At 42.4% G+C, this 21,194-nt stretch overlaps 1 long non-coding RNA gene across 3 annotated transcripts in view; it reads left to right on the forward strand.

Moving 5' to 3' along the window:
* Positions 1-20,396, forward strand: part of LOC108500676 — a 209,840-nt gene extending 189,444 nt beyond the window's left edge. For all 3 annotated transcript variants that reach the window (XR_001875948.1, XR_001875946.1, XR_001875949.1), the window contains exon 6: positions 19,446-20,396. This is a non-coding gene — a long non-coding RNA (uncharacterized LOC108500676). The remainder of the gene's footprint in view (positions 1-19,445) is intronic.
* The last annotated feature ends 798 nt before the right edge of the window (positions 20,397-21,194 follow it).

Below are 21,194 nucleotides of genomic sequence, written 5' to 3' on the forward strand. Positions count from 1 at the left end.
AAATGAGAAGGAAACTGTATCTCTGTTTTGTCTTCAGTTCACAGCCGTGCTCAGGAGGAGAGTCGTACAAACACTTGCCTAAATAAACAGGGTTTATCTTTGGGAGAAATCTCACTAAAAATTCCTGATTGATCTCGTCCTGACTTCCTGGCCTTAATGCCATACTTTTAAAATTATTGGCATTACAAGAGTGCAGAAATGATTTCACGTTCTTTTTTTTTTTTCCTGCTGCAGTTTATTTGATTTACAAAGTGATTTGTCCTAACAAGTACCTTTGCAGTTTAATCAGAATGCCACATTGTGTGTGCTGTTTTCCAGGACCTGCTCCCTTCCTCGCCTAATGTCTTTGGCAGCCCCGCTCCTGAGCTGTCTAATAGAAAGCAGAAAAGTGTAAGGCTACTTAGATTTCCTTTGCTTAAGCAGTTTGATTTCTCCCTGTTCCATGTGAGCACCGTGTTAACCTGCAGCAGGACGTGGTGCTTTTAAGTCCAGCCTTGCAGGCGCTAATCAGGGTTTAGCAAACAAGGCAGGAGTGGGGCCCATTTTATGAAACTTTCCGATGAGGGATGTTGGGTTTATTTCAGTCTTTAGTACACGGGAATGTACAATTGCTCTGAAGATAAATAAAAGATTCAGCTGGATGCCACTGGAGAGCAGAGCAGCATGTCTTTGGCATTGCTTGAGTCTTATCTGATTTGGATTTGTATACCTCATGGGGAATGGCAAAATATTGGAACAGACGGCTTGATATTTCCGAAGAATATAGTGGGCTTTATTAGCACCAGTTCCACTCCCTGACTGACGGCTTTTTCAAATTTTTTATCTTATTAATCTGTGCTACTGTATGTAAATGTTATTCCTCTCTGCATAAGGGAGGCAACCAGCGATTTGTAATAAATGCTTATGAGTGCCTGAGGCTGCACTTAAACTTTAAAACATCTATTATTAAGTTGCAAAAAAACACTGTAATGGCCAATAGTGACCTCATAGGAATTTTAAACTGTGGTCTGCTCTTCTGCATTAAAAACAAAAAAATTGCCTGAAGTTAGAATTATGAGCAATGCTATTTTAACAGCTGCATTTTGATTATTAAAGTGTGTTTTACAACTGAATTACAATGCTTTTATGGACTCTAGGTATAAGATTTAAAAAGGTCATTAAACATAGTCGGTTTTGTCACAGTAGGTGTCATTGTATACAATGGACACTATACAATCTATTTTATGTCGTAGTACTTAGGATTTGAAATAACACAGAGAAGCATTTTAGTTTGCTTAAGCATGTAGGTTACTGTAGAGCTTCTCAGGTATTTTGACAGTTTGCAGTCCAAAATGACTACTTTCATTATTATTTTATTAATTTGACAAGAAGCCCTACAGATTTTCTGTGTATGAATGTTCCATTTGTCTCAGAAATAATTAAAAATGCCAGCCTAGAGCAACAAGACAACAGAAACACTTCTGGCAAATCAATGCTGAGAAATGCACGGCTTGTACGGGAGCCAAGTGCTCAGTCCTGAACCATTTTTATATTTTGTCAGTCTGGTAGAACGGGGGCTCATTGGCAGCGTGGGCCGGGCAAACCCGGGCCCTATAAACTGATTTATCGGGTGTGTGGTGTGCTGGGTGCTGGCTGGAGTGTTTACATCCCTCGGAGCACCGACACACACCCAGGCACTGCCTTTTCTCCAGCAGCCGGGAGGAAACCCCGCTGCAAACACAAACTTCAACTGTGCTGCCCTTCTCCTCCTCTGTTAGACTTGGAGAGACTTAAATCTTTAATTTGCCTTTCATTAATTTGTCACGGCGTGATCCCCGCGAAGAACCGGCGCTCAAACGCCTCCCGACTCCGGGTTCCGGGTGTTAATGAGTGCAAAGGGAGACAGGGATAAGTACAGAAACCTCCAAATATTTGACAAAATGTCACAAAGGATTGTATTTGCATGTAGTAGCACGGGTAGGACAGAATGATTAGTGTGTAGTGCCGTGCTGGCAGTACCTACTCCAGCTTATCCTGATAACATGTCGGCTGCACAGCTTTGAATATTGTATATGTTCTTTGAACATATCTGTGACTAGTGGAGCTGTCATCCCCCTGAAAAATGTGCCTGCACGAATGACAATGCTGCTTTAATTTTATTTCTTTTTTTTTAAAGAGGACGACTTCTAAATAATTATTATCATGCTAATAACATTTGTATTCTTTTGTGTATAATTAAGATCTGCCTGTCTAAGCATGAAATAGGGTTGAAATCTTGAATAAGTATGCTATCCTTAACCTATTTAGTAAATCAATTTTAATTTGGTATTCTTTAGGTTAAATCATGACAATAGAGTTGCTGTATACAGAAAAATCCACAATTTAGGGCTGTAAACCTCCTCGGAAATGTTTAATAATAAGCAAAGCTGCTGTGAAATGGAAAAATCTACCCCTCTAAATGTAAGTGCTGAATTTAAAAAAATGATTCAGCGATTACTAAAGTCATGTGTTTGGGTTTTTTTTAATTACCATTAACTCTGTATTACTTAACATGAAATTGTACATGTGATTTTATCTATAAGCCCCTGTAGGTTTGTAAGGCTTTTTTGACAGACTTTTCTTTGAGCCCTTCCCATTTTTTTGAAACATAAGGAACACAATTACCAGTCCAATTGAATTCCTACTCTACAGTTATATTATCATATTTGTATTTCTTATTTAAATACAGAGCAAACCAGTTGGAAGATCTTTGTGGGGGGAGAAAAATGTCTGTTTAAACATGGACATATGTTACTGGGGAACAATCAGTTGCCTCAAAACTTCATCCACACCTCTCCAAATGAGGGCTTGGAACTGCACAGTGCGATGGATGCAGGTGATGGAAGTCTGGTGATCCCTCTCTGTAGCAATTCCAGGAGTAGGTGAGCTGCTCCTGTGCAAATGCAGCAATATCTGTTAGGAAAAATAAAAGCAAGTCATCCAAAGCAGTGCCTGGGTGCAGAGCAGGGCTGTCGGCACCGGAGCCGAGGCACCGCGGAGCTTCCCATCCTTACCTCTGCTCCTCAGTCCTGCCGGGAAGAGGAGTCGGGAATACCTAGTGAGGGACCACATCCCGGTGGGAAAGGGCAAAGTGGGAGAGGCAGGACAGAAAAATATCCTTAGCTAGATATGAAACTGTTTGATGTCTTTGTTATTCTAAGTTTGCATCCCAGGGCTGTGCAGATTCCCGAAATCCTGCTTCCCAACGTTAGTATGGGATCTGTATTGGTTGTGCTGCATGTGAGGTCTTCTCTGGCTGTAGAAGAGGTAACAGAGATTTCCAATCCCAGGTCTGCAGGGGGTATTTCCAGGCCTGATGAGTTCAGATCAACACTCCTGGTCCTCCAGCAGAGTTTGGAATGCAGTGACAGCACACAGCCCACATCCCTGGCACATCCCTGCCCAGCCTCGCAGATTCCCAGTTCCGTGTACAGAACCGAGGTACCTGAACACTGGATTAGGCTCCAGATCTTTTTCCAGGTACCAGTGTTTTATTTGATATCATTTATGTTTTTCCTTCATCAGTTGGCTTTTGTTCCTGTGGCATCTCAGCTCCATGAAAACAACCAGCTCTCACTAAAGGCTGGTTGTCTGATCCTTATCCCTTTGAAATTTGGGATGGCTGCAGTGATTTACAGTAGTTGAGTATTGGATTCATGATGCCTTGAGAAAATATGGGAAGAGCCCAGATTGTAAGTGTGGTTTTATTATGGGGAATATTCAGTGGGGACAGTCTGTCATTGCTGCCACCACCAGTCATTCCGTGGTGCTAAAAGATACTTTACAATATTTGGGAGTCTTGGATAGATGGCCAGTTAAGCAGAAACAGTGGAAGTGAGGAATGTAATTTGAACACCTCACTTCTTTATGTTCCTTTATGAACCTTAGACACAGCTATTATCTCATAATGGCACATTCTCTTTTAAAAGGCCCCTAACAAATGCACAAAATGGGCATTTTCTAACCTGCATAGCTTGCCTACCATTTGCCCTGGTGTTTTTGTCAAAGGACATCTTACAAAAAGGAGGTGTTAATGTGGGCATGGAATGGCTTTATGGTTATGTCCAATGGTCTGTGTGCTTTATTTGATCCCAGGCAGTGGTGCTACAAGCTGAAGGAGTTGCAGGTGGAGCAGCACACGCTTGTAACTCACTGCAAAACAGACACACAACGTGCTTCAAAACATGGGTTCGGTTTCTGAACACAATAAAATGTGAATTTTGGGCAAAATTTTCTTGAAGGGGAGTCTGTGAATACTTCATGTTCCAAAGAGAATATGGAACACAATTCGTGTTTCCACTGGGAAGGAATTATCAGAGGACATGGCTGTGAATGAGGGGGAGAGGGAGAAAGACCCCTTTTAAGGAAAACAGCATCTGGGAGGAAACATTCCAATAGTATAATTCAACAGCCCTTTCCTCCAGGAGACTTTCAAAGGTTGGGTCACTTCAGCAAGGATGAATTCAGCCCATGGTTCTGGCAGGCCCAAGAGATTTTATATTTTCTTCTGTCTATGTTTTATGAAGTGAATGATTGTTCCTAAAGTTTGGCAGCCCTGTTAGTAAAACAATCTGAGCCGTTCTTAGTTGTGACCAGAGAGAAAACCACAAAGAGTTTATCCCAGTAAGAGAAAAACCTGTGGGTCCTCATGCAGTTTGCTTTATTTGTCTGTTCATGTAATACCAGCAAACTTTCAGGATAGTGCCCAGCCTTCAACACTAGTGGTGCCAGTCCCTGCCTTTGCCCTCTGTAACAAAAACTGCTGTTTATTTATTCAATATTTAAAAGCAGGCTCTTGTATTTTCTGAATATCTTTGTGCAATACAATACAAGTGACTGCATCAGCAAGCAGTAGCAAACTCAAAGTAGTCCTAGCAATAATAACCCAGACTCCTTGGCCTTCAGCTGCCCACTTCTTGAATTGCCTAATTAAAATAGATAGTCTTGGCCAGACCCTCCGAAGGTTAATAAAGTGGGTCTTGGAATCAGAAAGGATAAAATTCCAAAATTGAGGATTGTCTGTGTAAAATACAAAGCTCAAGCAATTCTTGTTGTTTATATGAAAGGGATTCCAAGTGTAGCAGTTTTGCTGATCTTTGTTGATATGACAATAAGAAGAGAAGAGATTTCCGAGGCAGCCTGGTCTTAAGCCACTTAGGATGTAATCATGTCCCCTGATTTGCAGGGAGAAATAGCTGGTTGGATCATCTCAGAAGCGTTAGTGAGGAATTTGGATGTGTTGAAAATGATAATGAAAAAGTTTTAAATTTTGAGCCTTTTCTCTTTTTATAGGAAAATAGTTTAAATCATTCTCTGTGTTTGCCTTTGGGAAAAAAAACCACCCACAACGATCTTGATTCATTTAACTTACTTCAAACAAAAATAAAACCACTTTTTAGGTATATTAACTTTGAGTTTGGGTGACCTGATGTTATCCTCAGGTGCAGCTGTTTGGCCCCAGGAGCAGGGCAAACACCAGAGAGCAGCTGCTGGTGTGTGATGGAACAAACATCCCGCACAGAGTTCAGTGTCAGCCACCTCCAACTGCCCCGGTGTCAGTAAAGCCAGTGGAGCTCCACTGATTTATACCCAAGGCACTGCACCTCTTGGGCAGAGATCCTGACTGCTTGTCCAGACTGCAGTTATTTATTAGTTATTTTTTTCTGGTGACTTGCATCCACTTTGCAGTCACTGTCCCCTAAAGCTGATCTGCCATGCAGGGAAATCTGGTGCCAGTCTCCCAGTTTGAGGTTTGGTAAATGTAGCCCTGGGAGTCTGATTTTTAAACCCTTTAGAAATATTTAATGAAAAGCGACTTTAAACATAGAAAGAAGCATGATGTGCAACTTGGAAGGAATCCATACAATCTATAAGATAATTCTTCTGTACTAGTGAGGTAGATTCAGGTTGGTGCTTGGTGAGTTTTCCCATTGCTCTGTCTTGAGGAATTATTTGTTCTTTGGGAATCTTAGCTTCCATAGAGAGAAGGAAATTTCCTATTCAATCCAACTGTTATGTATTTCTGTGCATGATAAAGGTGTTTTAACTAAAGAAGCTGATACTGACCTCTCAGCTTTGGCTTTGGCCTTGCTTTTCCTGGTGATCTGTCAGCACATCCAAATTCCCTTCTTATCAGACTGGTTGGCATTGGTTACCTCGTTGGGAAACTCTTCTTTGAAGGTTTCTACTACAAGTCCTGGATATAATTTGAACATGTATTTACAATTTTTTTTCCTATAAAACAAAAACAGAATAGGGGAAGAGCATCTTTTTGTTGCTGAACTTGTCATTGCTCAAGATTACTGAAGAGAAGAATGATCCAATGAGGTTTGTCTTTGTGGAGAGCTCCCAACAGTGTCAGTACCTCAGTTTGATCTCTGGTGATGGTGGAGCCTGCTTAATTTTAAGCATCAAATTCAGATACCTAAATTAGAGATGTGAACCTATTCATCAGTAAATACTCAGTGAACAGAGAGAGAGGCTCCTCCAGAGGACAGTTCAGAGTTACCTGCATTAAACACCCACTGGAAGTCAGATATCTAAAATCAGACATCACTGGCCCAGTGATGGACGAGAACCAGAACTGTGTTCTGGGGTGGGCACCCAAATGGAAAGAGAACATGGAAGGGCTGATTTTCTCCTTGAATATGCTTCTGAATTTTTTAGCTCTGTATTTAACTGAAGGGAACAGGTCTTGGGCGTGGGGAGTCACCGTAATAACTTTCACCCCTGTGCCCTCAGACCTTTCATTTATAGGAGTCTTGGCTGCTGGAACCTTCAGACTCTTGGCTGCCTCTGTGCTAAGTGGGAATGGCCTCTGCCCTGTGCTGAGTCCTGAACTGCGCCCAGGAATGGTTTGGGGGAGCAGCAGTTGACCCTGGTCCAAGCTGGGCTGGAGGCAGTGCTGGTAACTTAAGTGTAGGCAGCCTTGTTTTTGTGCCCAGGAATCCTCCCAGGCACTCCTGAATTTATCACCACAGCTGGAGTCGGAGCATCCCAGGATTCCTGGGTACATAACAGAGCGGTCAGCGTCGCTTCCCAGCACAGCCCTCGGCACAGGCAGGATTTTAGACATCAGGAGGGCTCTGCTGCCATCTTCATAATCCTCCTGTGACCGTTTCCCCCTTTGCTATTATAGTGCTGATCCACTTAGCAATCGGGTGAGTTGCCCAGCATGTGCCTTCTCCAGCCTGACTGCGGAATGAGCACAATGGAGCAGCTGATCCGCAGGTCCCGCTCAGCCTGTCACTTCCTAGAAACCACTGGCAGGGAAACATGCACTGGAGACATTTCCTCGTTGCTGGTGAGCATGGTCTCATCTGGTGCTGCTCTCCAGCTGGATCTTCAACGTGTCAAACTAGTCAAATACAGTTCTTTAAATGAGAGAAAAATGTTTCATGCCCAGAAATGAATGCAAACAGTAAATCCATTTCCCTGTGCTCCGCTCTCCCCAATTCCTAACTGCTGAATGTATTCATGAAGCTCTGAGCACATCTTTGTCTACTGAGTGACTGTGTGCTGCTGTTGAAACATAGCTGTGGTAAAATATTTTAACCTGCATGTAGAGGTGCAAAGTACAGTATCTGAAATGGCTTTGGAATACAGGGAAGGTTGGGAAATAGCTGCCAAGTGACGACTCTCTCAGAGAAATCAGTTTGTTTTACAAAGTGCTGTGGAGTATCAGGCTGAAGTATGTGTCCTCTTCCCTCCATCCAAGGGAATGTATTGGCTTGTGCTTCTGAGGAAGTAAAAATTCCCTTTCTTCCCTCCTTTTGGGATTCACGTTTGGACAAGGAATTGGTAAGAATGGGTGCTGCAAATGGGCCATTAAAATTTAAACTTTCCCAGTTACCGTGATACTGCTCTACTGCTGGTGCTCATCCCATGTACTTCTCCCGACGAGCCAAAGGGGGTGCTGGAAAAGCTTCCACTTTATTCCGTGTGATGGATCTGTCAGTGTGTGCATCTGATCAAGTGCAGCTTGGCTTGTAGGTGGAATGAATCTCAAAGTAGTAAGGTGAGGTCAGAACCACAAGCCAACCTCCAGATTAGCCATTAAAAGGAAAGACTCATGCTACATGGGAAAAAAGGTAGGAAATAAAACTGGAGGCTTCATTGAAATCCGGTTTGTAAGAGATTAATAAAACCACAAAGGAGAAACAAAAGGAAAAAGCAGAAGAGAAGCAGGTAGTGCTTGACATACTCAACATCTTCAGCAGCAGCTCAGCCTTTGCAAACCTCTGGCTGGAGGTGAGCCCTGTTCTGTCTCACCCTACAAATGGCACTGCTGAGTCTTTACTTCTTTTTGGGAGAAGTGTCCATTTTTAAGCAGCCTGTGATTGTAGCAGCACAATGTGGCTGTGCTTGCGATTGCCAAGCTGGACAATGAGAGAACCTGGAGGTTTTCACACCAGCTGTTACCACCACAGCAAGACAGATCCTGCTCCCCATTCAGATTAGTTTGGGGTAGTGACTAACTGACTAATTGTCCTCCTTCCAGAATTAAAGCTCATTGAACTAGGATAAAAACATTTGGGAGAAAATACCGAAGTTTAAGCGGTAAATACAGAGACCACGAATTTTGTGTGTCACATCTGTAGCCGTGTTCCATGTGGGAACCTTGTTAAGTCCTAATTTCTGTATATTTCTGTGGTGAGCCTGTTTTGCAGCTTATCTCTCAAGACAGCTGATCTCCCCTTTTCTCCTCTGACAGCTTTTAACTATATGATATTCTTTAGATCTGTAATATCTCACCCTGTGTCTTCACTGGAGACTGAATATAGGATCCTTGAAGTCAAGAGCTTCTCTGCTGTGTTTCAAGTGTGTCCTGGGACATTGTGTATGACTTTCCAGCACATGCCACTATCCTCATAATAATGGGAGGATAATGGGAGATATACTGTGTGTCTGAATAACTAGGTTAGATATCTGTTTTCTTTGATTGTTGCCTGGCATCTCTCTGTCTGTCACATCTACATTTTCCCTTTGTTGTTGGAGGCGATTTCTCCTTCGATAGGCTTGACTTGTACATTAACATTTCTTAGTAGAGAACTGCAGTTTTCAGCACACTTATTCTCTCATTGTCTGCACCTGTTTGTTTCCAGTGTAAAATTTCAGACAACCTCCTACTCTTTCTGTCATCCTGCTTTCAAATCAGAATGCCATGAATGATCTGAAGGGCACGGGGAAAAAAAGCCTTTTGTCACTTAATAATTTCTTTTTAAGTCCCTTTCCTTCTTTTTAACTTTGATATTTGTGTAAAGATATTTCGAGGTCTTATATCCTATTTTTGTTCTTTGAATCTGATATTATCTTTTGCCTTTGATAATCACTGTCATTCTGATTTTCTTTAATTGTCTCCAGACAAAGTATCTGGAGAAAGGGAAATGTTGTGGTAGGAAACCTTGCATTTGCAGCAGAACATATAGGTAAGGAAGTTATGGGAGTGAGAAGCTGTAAGGAGGAACATTAATAATGTCTTAATTGTTTTCTACTTAAACTATTTACTGGATTTTCAAAATTTCAAAATGTATTTGAGAGGAGCACTCTTGCTAAGAGGACTGGAAACCTAAATAAGTGAGACAAGCAGAAGGCAGGCATCATCCAAGCAAAATAGAAAGACTGTATGTCATGCTGACTGCTTTTAAAAGAATCCCCGAACTGTTTCCCTTCCCTATGGCCAAGAGAGCATATTGCAAACAATATGCTGTGGGATTATTTCCCATATTTGCTTATGTGCAATCATATGAAGAGGAGAGAAGGGGAAGTTCAGTTCTTTTTCCGTTGCCTTGCTGTCTGCTCCGTCCCTCCCGCTGCCCCACTCGTGCCTGTGAAGGAGAAGATGCAGCGTGTGCAGGCCAGTGCTCCATCCCAGTGCTCCATCCCAGTGCTCCATCCCGGTGCTCCATCCCGGTGTTCCATCCCAGTGCTCCATCCCAGTGCTCCATCCAAGCCTAGCAGTTAGAGATGTGGTAAAACAGCCTCCCAAAGCCAGGTCTAACATTTAAACTGCAGGAGAGGTGTGAGTGATGCAGCACAGCCCCTGGGATGGTGGTTCTGCCCGGTAGGAACATGTCCAGGGGGAATTCAGCTTTCCTGCACTGAGTCAGGGAACTGCAGGGAAAATCTCTGGGCTGTCTTAAGAAGAAAGCACCATTCCAGGCTGCAGTTTTGCTGGCCAGTGTATTTAAATGCACTAAAAGGCACTGATATCTCTGAGGAGTCTCCAAGGTGTATTTGATCTATTACTTTGCATGTGCTATGAAATAATAAATAACCCAACAGATACTATGCTGCATGACAAATTTGAAAGTATTTTCACTTAATCTCTGCCTTGATGAGACACTAATCTGTCTTTTAAAACATTTTCAAAGGTGTCCTCACAGACCTATCAGAATTAATGGTGTATTCCATTGCACTCTGGATTGTTGAAAACACAATAGTGCATTATCACCTCGTGCTATAGATACTATCACCTCGTGCTGTAGATACTTAGCAGGTAAATACAGTGGGCAGCAAACAGTGGGATAAATATATCTCTTGGCACAGAGAAATCGTCCCTCAGAAGTCAGTGGAATGAGACAAGTGTACTTGACTCCATTGAGCAATAGCACATCTCTTGGAAAAGCAAAGTATTACTATCCTCTGCTGTGACTAGCTGTAAATAACACTCAATAAGGTAATGTCTATATGGTGTTTGGAAAATGTGAAATTACTGCTTGTTCATGTGACACTCCTCAAGGTGGTATTTATTGCCTCAGTCACCCTTAAGAAGCAGGGAGGAACTAAACCCTGCTGTAATCAGGTTTTGAAGGTACAAAATACAAAGGTGTGGTGTAAAAGGCTGCTTAAATTTCGTTTCTAATTCTTCTGTACAGTCCTACCCCCTTGTGAACCCTCTGCACAGGAGAAACAAGTGCTGAGTGCCTCTGAAAATTAGGATTTGAATGCTGTTCTCAGCACATGTTTTGGTAGAGTTTCAGTGAAAATTGTTCACAATAGCAAGTCATTTCAGAGGGGTCGGGTGCTTCCCTGCCCCTGGATTAATCCTGCATCAAACCCCATTTGATCAAATCCCCATTTGATTCTCAGCATTTAGACCTTTGGTTTGGGTTGATAATATAAATTGGGAGGTGTCAAACTCAAATAAAATATTCATGTTGCTTCAGCTTTTATCAAATTCCCGTTGTTCTCCTGGCGTGGATCTTTTCCAAACGTTCTCTTCTGGTCATGTTCTTGAAGCAAATTTCCAAGTTTCCAGTCTTACGAGCATCTTCAGGGGGGGAGTTTCAGCTGACAGTCTGCTTACATAAGCAAAAGCCAAAATTTTGCAAATCATCTTTGAATGTATCATACTCAGGCTTTACTTTTTCAATGGAAGGGAAAAAAGAAAGTTTCTATAAATGCTCCTGGTGACGCTGCCCAGAGTGTACCTTATGTACTGCACAGCAGCTCTCCACAGAAGCTGCGATTTGAATTTGAAAAGAATTTGGAAATTATGTCGACAATTTGCATTCCCCAAAAGCACTTCAGCTGTATATCTACATTTTCTTGGCTTTTCAGGGGTTCCAGAAGTAAATTTCCTCCTTTCACCTCAACTCTTTCTGCTGAGTGCTCGGACATATTTAGGTGTTTAGTCCTTCCAATCCCACACAATTTATGAACGGCACAGAGCCCTCTTTCATCATTTCCCAGTAGAAGTGATGACACTGGGAAGGAGGTTAGAGCTCCAACAGCAGTGAGGGAAAAGGGGCACAAGGCATTATTCTCCTGCACTGAGTAGCTCTGTGGATTCTATTCCAAGGATTTAGTGTATGGGGGAGCTTTAGGTTCAAGTGTAGTTCTACTGCATAGTTGTGTGGGAATGGTTCAGAAGGCTGAATCCCTTCTTTGAGTATTAGAATGATAATTTTCACTTTTCAGCTTTTTTCACCCCGACCTTTTAGAACCAGTACCTTGAGAGCAAAGAAGGGCTACGCCTAAAGACAGGGACCAAGCTCATTCCAGATTCTGTCCCTGATCCAGTCCAGGTTTTCCCCCATTCCAGATCCCACCCAGATTCCATACTGGGTTTTCCCCCAGTCCAGGTGCTGGCCCGATCCAGACCTTTTGGACCCAGTACCTAAGGAGCAAAGATGGGCAGTGCCTAAAGACAGGATCCAGGCCACTCCTGCATTTTCAGGGGTGTCTGGAAAAGATTGGTTGGTGTCTCTCTGGGTGCAGCTCATTCTATCCTTGTGTTTTAGCCGGGCAGGTAAAAGAACTTTACTTTCTCCTGCTGATTCCAAGGAGAGCTGTTCCATGAGCGGAGCAGGAGCGGGGAGGTGGGATGGTGCCACCGCTCCGGACTGCACTGATGTGGAGCAGGTGGTGGTTACAGCTCTTGGGCTCCTGGTGAGCCATTTCCTTCCTTCTTCCTTTATTTTAGAGTGTTGGAATGTAGGAGGTCTCTGACCTGTAGAACCAGGAGAAGGTGGGTCTGTGTTTGGCATGATGTGGAAGCCTCTGTCCAGCATCCCAGCCACGAGGTCATGGAAGAGCTGGTGCTCAGAGTTGCGAGCAAAGTCCAGCTGATAAGAGCACCCCTTCTCTTCCCCCTGCTCGTGGGTCCATCCCTTCTTCAGAGGGGATGGGAAGAATCATTCCTACATCCCTGAGGTTTTTTGTTCCTGTCTTGAGCTGAAGCCAACTTCCCCCAGGCTTAATTCAACATTTAGTAGTGCTGGAAACACCAAAGAGAGAAAGGGAAGGGGAAAACGTATCTGCTTTCTGTGCCTGGAGTGATGCAGATCCTTGGTGTTGTGTGCAAGAAGAGGGGCTTTCTCTTGTGTTGTTTTTATGTTGTGCTGCTGATAATAACAAGAAAAGAAGATTATGTTGAGTCTGAAATGATATTATGTGTTTGCTGTTGGTTCTTGCTTTTGACACTGCTCCTTCACGTCTTACTTGCTCCACTGGAAGTAGGAAATGAGCCCAATTTTGGTTTTGTTTTTTATTTTTAAATGAGCCTTGTAAATGCAAGGTATTTTTGCAATCCTTAGAATATATCCCTCGTTTTCTTCAGTTAGTGCCAAAATGTAAGAGTAATATCTTATAAAAGCTGGCCCTGACTTATCCTGTCTCTTCTGTTCTTTACTAAATGAGGGAAGAAAAAAAGACAGTTTATTTGAACAAAAGATAAGATGGATGTATAATAATAAGGAAACATGAAAAAAACCCTAAAGCTGGTAGTGTTCTTTGTTTTCATAGGCAATCATTTGATTTAAAGTAATTTTAGCCAAATATTTTTATTCTTGTTCATTGTTGTTTTTGTAAGCTGTAATTCAAGTGTTATGAAATCTAATTATACAAGAAAGATTTGTCTAAATTCAAAGCAAAATCCCAAACATAATAATAAAATTGCTATACATCCCCAGCTCAGCTCCTGTGAATATTAGTTCTCCGTTCAAAGACTCTCCATAGGATTCAATTTTGACCTAGAAGAAGGTGGCAAAATGTATCATCCCGTAGTGATAAAACAATATGAGTACAAATGGACTCCATCCAGTTCTGATGGAAGTTGTAAACAATTAAAAGTACATGAGCTGCAATGCCCAGAGCTGGTAGCTGAGGACATTACTGCACGCTTGGGGTAACTCCGGGAACCAGCAAAACAATTGTTTCACAATAGGACATAAAAGCAACAGAAAATATTTGTCTCCACAGAGCAGCAGAGTCTTGCCGGGCCGTGTCATGCGGGGGATTGTGTGAGTGATGCGGAATGGCAGCGGGAATGGCTCTCGGAATAGATTAGCGGGTGACGTCACGCCAGAGGCACCATTTATCACCGGAATTTAACACCAGATGCAACACAATGGCTTGATGGATGCATTTTATGGTTTTCAGCCAATCATAATAATGGATCTATTGACTAAAGTTTTCGATGCCCTTTGTGTACCCTTCACGGGGAGGAAAAAAAAAGAAAAAAAAGAGCAGCGAAAACGGGAGGCTGAAGAGGCTGAGGATATGTCAGAAAATACTTGCCGGGAATGTTTTCAAAATTCAGGCCTTCTGTGGAGCAGCCTTTTGACCTGAAGCTTCCCCAATTACGGTTTGAAATCCCTAAAAGCTAATTAGGCTCAACCAGAATATTTCAATTGAATATTAGAGTAATAGTAGCTCAGGAAACAAATGGGAAATGTCTTTTTTTTGCCTGCCTTGGCAGTTTGGATGGTGAGATTCTCGTTGCTGGGATGTTACACTGGTAACTTTGGCAGTGCCAGGTGAGTGTTAAAGTTGGATGTGTTGGGTTTGGGCGCTGATGTAGGAGCAGGGGAGGAGAGGGATTCTCTCTGTCCTGCCTTTACTGTTGGACAGTCAACAGACAAGAATAAAAACCCCACAGAACAGACGCCCAACCCCTGGCCTCTTCCTTCCCCAGGAATGCCTTGTCCCCTCAGGAACTGCCTTTTTGGGCTCCTTTATTAATGTTTCTTCCAGGGCACTTTTTTCCTTTGCTGTTAGCAGACAGGAGGGGAGGCAGTGGTTGTCCATTCAGCTTGGTGGTTACAGCAGTTTCATGGGAGCTGGGAGATGAAAGATGGAATTCATTTAGGATGAGGAGGGCTTAGCAGGTTCCCAAAGGGAGGGGAAAATCAAAGTAGCACAAGATGTCTCCTTAGGGAGGTACTTTGATTTGGGAGAGAAGGAGGAAACTAAACAGAGCCTCATCCTCCTTGGACCAAAAGCTTCATTTCTCTGGAAATGAAAGGAAAACCTCGTGGATTTTACCTCTCAACGTGGGCCTGTTTGTATCCCTTTCAGGCAAAACACTGAAACTCAGGATTAATGGCTGAGATCCTGTTGGAATGTTTTGCCCAGCATGGATAGTGAGTGTACAGAACCATGTGGGCAGAGCTTTCGAGGAAGGAATCTTTTGGGATTTCATGTAAAGTAAGAATATGTTTCTGGATAACTCTGGGAATTGATTTAAGATTTTAAGTGCCAGCCCCTCTCTGATGTATTAAAATCCACCTGATTCTTCATCTTCAGATACTGTGCTTCCACAAAGGGATGATCAAAGGAACAAGTAGGATAACAGTTCCAGAGCTGCTTCCAAGTTGGATGGATGGAAGAGGTTTTCTGAACTTAACTGTGGGAATTTAATTGAGTTCCTTGATGCTGGCATGGTGAATATTTTCTTCTTGCTATTTTTTCTTAGTGTTTGGACTCCATGGAAAGATCTGAAATACCTGAAACTGTGGGTTCTGAAGTCTTGCTGTCTGCTTTCTTGCTTTTTCTAGTACACTGGAAAGAAAAGTTTTTAGCCATTACATTTTGGAGATACATAAAAGATACACAAAAGAACAAAAAGGGTCAAAAACAGAAGTGTGTGCTTGTGAACTAGAAGGTGAAAACTTACTTCATAATGAGTAAGGTCAACCTGAATAGGTTCTTCTCTCTTCTTCAGTGAGTCCATAACCAGGAGGACTGGGAGAGAACCCAGAAGTTTTATTGGTCTCTCCATTTGGAGAACCTGGAAAACAGGCTGAGAAGAAGAAATGCCCACAGGGAGAAATGGATGTTTGTTCACATGACAGAACAGGACAAACCACTTGTTCCGCTGAACCTTAAAAATCTCTCCACTCAGCTGATGGAACACTGGAAGACTGAACTTCCTATTTAATTTTACATAAACTAGCCTAAAAAAAAATGACTTCAAGCTGACTAGGATTTAATTTTCAGTGCTAACCTTCAATTAATTTGTAACTTTCTTGGCACCCAGTTTGCTGGAAACGGCTGTAATTATGTTGTTTTCTGAACGGTGCATTCATTCAGGCCACACTCTCTAAGACTATTTATACAGCTGGGAAAAAATAATGGTATTTAGGGGGATGGGGGGTTGCTAATGGAAAACTTATTGAAAAAAATCCGAATTATCGATTTTGAACAAGTATCTTATTAACTGGTGTTTTATATTTTAAATGGGATGTTTAGTTCTGAAGAGAATTTGGGATGATTTTGTTGTGTTTCACAAGAAATGCATGGTCAGCTTCCCCATGGCTGCCTTTTCTGGATGTTTGAGGCTGGCACGATTATAGACTCGCTGCAAAACCCCACGTTGCTCTTCTGTGTGGGGTTTTCTAATGATAGTGTTGTTTCCTAATTGATCTGCGTAGCAGGGTCCAATTGCTGTTAAGAGTAGAGTTATTCTGAAATCTGAGAGGATGAGAACACACAGAGCAAATATGTTACCTTCTTTCTTAGAAAAAAAACCAAAAAACCCTTCTAAAAGATTGTGCTGTTTTAATGCACAATAAACTGTGTGCTTGCCTGTATTGTAAAATACCTGTTTTCAGACTAAACAGATTCACTCTAGTTTTTTCCTCCTCATTTTCTGTAGGTTTAAAAGCTAGTGAGGTTTTTGAGCATTTCTTTTAGTGTGTTTGTCATTAAAGGTGTTTGAATGTGTGTGTGTCTGCTTGTGTTTAAGCCAGAGGATGCTCCCTGCTGGTATTTATCTCACTTGCTGGAGTGTTTTGAGCTGAAGGTGCAGTTTATGAAGATGGCAATTTGGTTGTAGTTCCAGTCATATATTTGACGTGGGTTTAAGGGCAGCAATATTTGCATGTAACCTTAACAACCAGAACTAGTAAGAAAGCTTGAAACCACCATTAGGTTTGGAATTTTTAACTGTTTCTACATTTTCAAGAAAGAGCTTTTGTGTGACTGCTTTGATGTATCTGCCCATCTCCATTTCACAGAGGCCAGGAAGGGATTTCCCAAATCTTTGGTGGGACCTATGGGCTCCTCTCACCCAGGAACTCTGGCTGGAAATAGGTGGCCTGTCCAACGGGAGCACCCAAAGGGACTTTGGAGGCTACACTTGTAATTCCTTCTGATTTCCCCTGGACAGGTGTAGTGATGCTGTGCCTCGTGCAGCCAGGGAACACTGTCGGGTGTGAGTCAATCCTCAGCTCCAGATGATGGACAGTAATGAATTCAGGGGGATATTGGACTTGGTTGTTTCTTATTTCATATTTGGTTTACTGTAGCATCAGTCAATCAATCAGAAGTTATTAACGTGTGTGCGAGCAAGTTGATCTCCTAGAGAGCACGTTTACCTCTGCCTAATCCTCTAAATATTTTATTTTGACTTTCTCAAGTAGCTATGTAAGTGGTGGAAAGGGAAAAGAAAATCCTCCAAGGGAAGAGTAAACAAATTTCCCTCTTTTTGTGAGATTTCTACCTGTAGATTTATGGCAGAAGTATTTCTTCCCTTGAACATGAAGTTTTTTACTCTTCCTCAGTCTGGAGTTTTGTGGGTTCACAAATTTATGTGCTAGGATAGAACTGGAATACAGAGGGCTTGGTACCTACTGCTGATGTTGAAATTACTCTTTGACTTATTCATGTCATTTGTCCTTAGAAAGGAATTTCATTGTTTCTAAAACTCCAGTAGCTGGAGTGAAAAATCCTGAAAGATTATATAGGTCTGACACAAACCTTTATATGTGGGGGACATAATTACCTCTGAAAGGAACAGAAACATCTCAGGATGGCTCCTGCTGCATGAGCAGGAAACTGTAGAGGAGCTAAATTTATTGTGTTTTCCCAATTGAGGAAACTTGGTTTCGAACAGAAACTGCACTTGAATAAATATTTGTCACCCGGGAGAGTCGGTGAGGAGCTAAAAATGCTCTTCCCGACTTCTCCTTTCCCTGAGTCGCAACTACTTGTCGCATTACACGGGTGGGAGGGTGAGGCTGAGGGCCACTGAGCACCGATTCCTCTCCACAATTACAGAGACACCTGTGCTAAATAACACTGCGCTGCTTCTACTTGGAAAATTACAGGGCTTGTCCCATGGAAGATCCACAGATGTCCGTCGCCTCCCCGCGTGAGCGTCCCTCGTACCTGAGCCGCCCCCTCCCTCACACCTCCTCCACAGCCCGGCTCTGCACAGCCCGCAGCTCAACAGCCATGAAATCCCTTGATTAGTGTCACACCAACTCCTTCAAACCCTTCTGTTCTTCCTGGCAAGTGCATTTTTTGACTAAAAACAGTCGCACCTCCCCTTTTCCTGCTCGTCCTCAGGCTTCGAGCGCTTCCCTCTGCAGTTTGGTGCTTCAGCACTGCTCAACTCCCTGCCTGTTGTTTCAGGCTGAGACTCAAATTACACTTATTCTGGTTATTATTTCCATCATTTAGTATGAATTTTACAGTGATGTTGTTTTTATGCTTCCTTACCCTGCCACACGTGTTAACTGCACGGAAACTGTTCTTCTTGTGGAAGAAATTATATACCAAAACTACCCAGTAAAAAGCTTGTTTTATGGCACTTATAAAATTAATGCCAAAAATGTATGGTAAAGCTTGATTTTTTGACATTAATGACTGGTTATTTAACGTGCTGTGCTCCTGTAGTGCCTAGAAAACAGCACTTAGATGTGCAGGTGTGATGTCAAATTCCCACCCGAGGATTCAAAAGTTTAAGGGCTTGTTAAGTGAGGAGTAGAGGGACAAAGCACACAGGTTAATAACACCTGAAGGGAATGGAAAGTGGAATAAAATCTCAAATTTTACATTTTTTATTCTTTTTTAATGAGCCAAATGCACTATATAGTGTACTGTGCATAGTGCATAGCTGGGATATGTTGCTTTTTTATGTTAATGACCATTTCCCTTGCATTTTCCTCCCTCCCTATGTCTGTGCAACAAGACAGAGCTCACATGCTGATAATCTCAATCCATAGTAGCAACTGAAATGCCCTTTGATGGAGGGAATAGTCTCACAGAAATCAAGGAGAAACTCAGAGGCCTTATAGACATAAATAACCAGAATGTGAAAACAAAAACATTGCAATAAATACGTTTTTTTAAAGAAGTATTTCGGAAGCCTCTAAGAAAAGGTGAAAATCAAATAAATAGAATTTACTACTTTATAAATTGGTAGCTGCAGGAACACACCATCATCTTATGCAGTTTGTGGTGTGATGTTTAGCATGGATTCTGATTAGGAAAGCCTTGGTCAGCTGTAATTGTGGATTTTACTGTCCCTCAGCTGTGGCTCAGGGCTCTGTGGTTGCTCTAAGAAGCTTGTTAGTGCGAAGTTTGGAAAATCACAGCCTCCATAAGAAATGCAGTGGTCGGTTAAATATATCACAGTTAATGTTTCAGGAGTGTTATCAATACTGTTTTTCATATTCCTGAACCTTTAACTCCTCAGTCCAAAGGAACTGGCTGACCTCGGAGAGAGGGAGAGGGATGCAGAACTTATAATGAATGTATTAGAAAAATTTCTAAGGGGCCTTGACACAGCTTGCAGAGATATATATGAGAGTGTCTCACTGGAAATAGAGGGAAAGGGTTTTTATGGAGGTCAGAAACCCTGTGTCTGGCTTTGCTGGGTGATACAGTATTCATTTTTACTTCTGTCATTGTTCCAGGACTAAATATTTCTTCTCTTAAACCTCAACCCTGCTAATTATGGACTAAAGAAAAAAAAGCAAAGACGCTGTTTGAAGCAGTTCGTTTGTGCAAAGCTGGAAAAAAAGCCCAACCGAAGTGGATTAGAGGACAAGTGCAGGCGTCAAAGTGGCTTCATTACTGCAGTTCAACGTGGGCAGCTCATCTCTATACAGTCCATCTGCATTCTGTGCACAAGGAGAGGTGGGCCCAGCACATCAATCCTCTCGGTTCCCCGGGGATCAAGGTCTGTTCTCCACTTCCCAGCCCAAAGGGTGCCCGGTGACTGATGTCCCCGCCGAGCGGGGGGTTGTGCCGTTCACGGCCACGTCACGCCACGTGTGACCCCGCGCGGTGACGCTGCAGCCAGAGCTCCAGGTGAAGCACCAGGAAACGATGTGCTGCCAGCCACTAAAGCAGCATTTTTATAGCCTGACCCTGAGGACAGCTCCGAGATGTTTTGGGGCATAAAATGAGGCCGTGTGAATGGATGCAGCAAAGCCTTCTGAGGCGGCTTTGAGGGCTCCTTAGGCTTGAAAAAGGCCAAGCAAGCCTTGGTTCACCTGCTCCGTGTAATGGTCCTGCTCTGAACTCTAACCCAAACCTGGAAGGTTTTGACTGAAGGGAGCACTCTTAAAAGAAAAAACTCGGGAGTGAAGAGTGGAGACAAGGCTGGGAGTGATACTGAGTCGTGGAATTAAGGTATTTAAGTCTTTTCAGGAAAAAACCTCTGCTGTGGGTGGCCCTTTCCATGCAGAAAGTGCTTTAACCCTTTTATTTTAGTCCTTCTATTTTTAGGTGATTTTTAAGGTGTTTTTTAAGTGCTCACACTGGCTTTGTCTCATTCCCAGAGAATCAATGGAAGTGTCTTTTTCTTTTCTCTGCAGTGTAGTTTTTGGAGATACGTGCATTTTAAACAAAAGAAAACATAAATACAGGCGAGACTGTCATCAGTTTAAAGTATTGCATAAGTGGTTAAATTTAATCACAAAGAGACAACCAGCTAATGGTTTTAGTGGAATTCATAAAATCCCATAAAACACAAAAGTTAAATTTTGTCATATAATGTGAATCAGTTGTAGGAACCAGCACAGCTTCCTTTTTCCCCCTGAATAAATTCTAAACAGTCCTTAGAAAATGAATTACCAGTCTGCAAATCAAGATGACATATTTCGCAGCTATAAAACTAAAACTACTTTCAGACCACTTAGATTAAAAAAAAAAAAAAAGATAGAGAAAAACAAAAAGACAGCAACTTTGTGGTTGTGTTACTGTCAATAGTCTTGGATGGCTGTGGCTCCATTTTAGCAGTTTGACCTTGTTTAGATCAACCTGAATCCATCGACAGCCCTCCCTGACAATTCCCCCACCCCATCCCAGAAAGTGCACACCCTGCACCAGCGTATCCAGCTGGAGATGTGCCAATAGAAGTAATTACGTGATGAAACTATTTAACTTTGACTAAAATACTCTCACCAGGTTCTTTCAAACCGTGTGTCTTATATCTTGTGGAGGCAATTTTATATCGTGCCTTTAAAGTACAGTAATGGCCACTTGCATTGACAGAATCCTCGTAAAAGGAGAAGCCCGAGCCCTTGCTCATGAAGTGCTATTGATTTTCCCAGTTCCTGCTCGAGTTGCCAAAGATACAACACCGTTGTTAGGGAGAGGAGGCACTTTGGCCTTCAATATCACAGGAGGGTTCCAGTGTAAGCACGGGCGTCGGTGGG

This window comes from Lepidothrix coronata, unplaced genomic scaffold, assembly GCF_001604755.1.
Source record: "Lepidothrix coronata isolate B3197 unplaced genomic scaffold, Lepidothrix_coronata-1.0 Scaffold92, whole genome shotgun sequence".
In the NCBI taxonomy this organism is placed as follows: Eukaryota; Metazoa; Chordata; class Aves; order Passeriformes; family Pipridae; genus Lepidothrix; species Lepidothrix coronata.